The following is a 3,590-nucleotide window of genomic DNA, read 5'->3' as shown; positions in this document are numbered from 1 at the left end:
GGGGCCGGGAAGGATATAACCTCCTGGCCCCTCTAAGGAACCTGATGAAGAGGTCATGCTTACCTAAAGACTTCCCATTCACGGGGTCATGGTACACAGCAATAGCAGCAACCTGGACTTTGAGGGTGGAGGGAGAACAGCCTTCGCTCCAGCCCTTGCTGCAGACAAGAAAGCACGACTGCGATCAGGCATCTCCAGGGGTCTTCTCGGTGGGGTGTTCTCAGGTGGGAAGAAAGGTTCTTGTTAAGGGGGTTAGAATTCAGGGTCTAAGCGTGTCTTGTAGATGGTGTTCTCACCGAAGTGATGGTGTTTGGTTTATCTTGGGCCTCTGCGTCCCATCCAGGGACCAGACATGAAGTTTCCAAAGTTCTGGACACGGGTGCCAAACGGTGCCCTATCTCTGAGTCAGTAGATCCTTCCTCAGAGGAATCGGCCAAGGAGGGGCTGTTGCAAGGATCACTAGTTCGGGGAACCAGGTCTGAGTGGGCGAATACGGCACCACTAGCATGACTTGCTCCTCGTCCTCCCGGACTTTGCACAGTGTCTGTGCGAGAAGGCTCACTAGGGGAAACGCATATTTGTGTAGGCCCCACGGCCAGCTGTGTGCCAGTGTGTCCGTGCCGAGTGTTCCCTCAGTCTTGGAGTAGAACAATTGGCATTGAGAGATCTCTGGAGAAGCAAACAGGTCTACGAAGCTTCCAAGAGCGTGCTGAACTCTTAGTTCACAAATAGACAAAGTTGAGCAGAACGATACTGTCACTCAGCTCCAAAACAAAAAGCTGGTATGCATTGCACCTGCTTCCTTATTATACTCATGCTGTGATCAGCGGCAGCTGGTTGCAATAATTGCATGCCAATGTGCATTGGCTCGTTTAGTTTACACTCAAAGTATATTGGTCTATCGAAGCAAAATCCCATTTCGTTGGTCACCGACGTGACGTCGAGAGTGACCGACTGAAAGGGAACTATTTAAGTAATATTGGTCATTATTTCTTTAGTAAACAAATGAAAAAGAAAAGAAAAGAAAAGAAAAAATTAAAAATAAAGAAATATCACATTAAAAAATATTTGTAATGACTAGTTTTTATGTGGTGATGTAAAAAGGAAAATGTCTTCCAACTGTACTACTTTTATGTTTCCAATATGAAACAAGTCTGGAACTGCTCCTTTTAATGGTTTGCATACCACTTACCATGCAACTTCTGTAACTGCCATACATTTGTACGCCTTGTTTTATTTAGAAGATGACATTGTCTAGGAGTGTCAGAAAAAAACAAGTCTTAACAAAGGCCCACAAAGGCAAAAAAAAAAAAAAAAAAAAAGAGTCTGTATGCATTTAAACTATGTAAATAAACCAGTTTGCCTGGTGCTACCTCAGGGAAGCTTAAGGTAAAATGTTGAAATTGTAGATCCACATATTAAAACAGACATTCAGCAGACTATTTTCAGGTTATCAGTCTTTAATTTAAATGGACCTATACATTATAAATTTTACACTACCTGGCCTAAAAGCTGCCATTTAGATTTAAATAAGCAAATACTGAAGAGTTTAGGATTGGATTAAAATTGCAGTGATAGATCTATCAGTCATCTATCTATATATATATCTATCAATCATCTTTTTTTTTCCCCAGGCAATGTATTATACTCTTTTAACAAGAATTGTCTTTCCACATTAAAAGAATGCTCTTTCTGCATAACAAGAATGCTATGTAAAATATTTTTGATTGCTTAAACAACTGATTCTGCCAGTCCAAACATTACTTGTTACTTTTGTTTTAATGTTTAATGCAAATGGCTATACAAATCTATCCTCATAAAGCACAGATTTAACATGTTCTTATTTAAAACACACATGCATTCATTCTAATTAACTCAAGCTAATATAAGCAAGTTAATATGTAATTATGCACACTTCAAGGCAAAACTCACAATGTGCAAACTTTTCTATCTGAATAATAAATGGGTTGTGGTGTTGGTATATGATATGTAGATAATTTGAATGATTATGTAGACTGTTAGCAATTCAGACACTGACAATATTAACACTCATTCTGTCTGAATCGAAAACAAAATCAAGTTTTCTTCACACGCACAACAAAGACAGGTTTTGCATGTCATGCATGTTAGACAGCACATTCATACACATTATGATTTCCACAAGAGCTGATGTGTTGGTCATTGACCAATACAGCACATGATAGGTTATATTATAGTTTACACAGAATAAGTACAGGATTAAGTACCAGTGGTGGTCAGTAACGGAGTAGCTTTATTTCGTTACTGTACTTAAGTACATTTTTCAAGTATCTGTACTTTACTGGAGTAGTTTTATTTTGAGTAACTTTTACTTTTATTTATTTTGAGTAACTTTTACTTTTACTTCTTTAAATTTTAAGGTTTTAGTTTTTACTTTTTTACATTTTTTTTTTGAGTAACTTTTACTTTTACTTCAATCACATGCTCCGACACGCAGAAGCGGTTTCTGTTTCATGTACGAACTAAGTCTTTTCAATGAACCTTTTAAATCGGTTAGCAAATTGCACCAAATGATTTACGAATTAGAACGATCCGATTGCAGCTGTTCTAGAGTTCGACAACTCACTGATTCAAATGAACCATTTAGTGCGAGTCTCCAGTGAACTGAATTCACAGTTATTAGATTGGAGATGTTGTGGGTTTGGGCGAGTCTGTTGTTGTTATGAGTCATTTGTTATTAATGTAGAAATTTGGGATTAATTATTGTAACTGAAAATCATATTTATGTCAAAACTGTCAGTTGTTTGTGAAATAAATCTGCTGTAAAGAGTGATCTATTTAAGCCCACTGAAATGCTTTAATTTCATACACATCAAACAGTGTCTCTATGTTTTAGGTAAAAAAAAATCTGCTGAAAAACCTTACCCCAACACAGATTATATAAAATAACTTATGCACGTTCAAATTCCCCACTGCCGTAATGTTAACAGTTTTATAAAAATGCTATGCATTTAGCCCTATGTGATGACTGTTTTTATATTGTTTATAAACAATATATGATGACTGATTTTTTGGATTAACTAGCCGAGTAGACAGATATGAATGTATTTTATTCATAACCATACTGGAAATAAGTAAATTTTGTAAGTTTATGTTAACTGTCTAGCTAACAAGCTTGCTGGTGCGATGAGGGTGAGTCATTAATGACATAATTTTCATTTTTGGGTGAACGTTGAGGTCATTTTAAGGTCCAAATATTTTTATTGATTTTCAGAACATGGTAACTACAGTAATTATCAAAGTGGGAAGTGATGCCCGTTTTTACACTACAGACAAGGTTTGAGAAGGAAAAATCATTATGAAAATATAATTATATTTTCCTTAAAATGTTCTTCAGGCATATAAAAAACTTCAGGCCTTATTCTCATGTCATACAAACCCGATTCCAAAAAAGTTGGGACACTGTACAAATTGTGAATAAAAACAGAATGCAATGATGTGGAAGTTTCAAATTTCAATATTTTATTCAGAATACAACATAGATGACATATCAAATGTTTAAACTGAGAAAATGTATAATTTTAAAGGAAATTTCATGGTATCAACACATC

This window comes from Cyprinus carpio, chromosome B1 (assembly GCF_018340385.1).
Source record: "Cyprinus carpio isolate SPL01 chromosome B1, ASM1834038v1, whole genome shotgun sequence".
Taxonomy (NCBI): Eukaryota; Metazoa; Chordata; class Actinopteri; order Cypriniformes; family Cyprinidae; genus Cyprinus; species Cyprinus carpio.
This window is presented reverse-complemented; position numbering follows the sequence as displayed.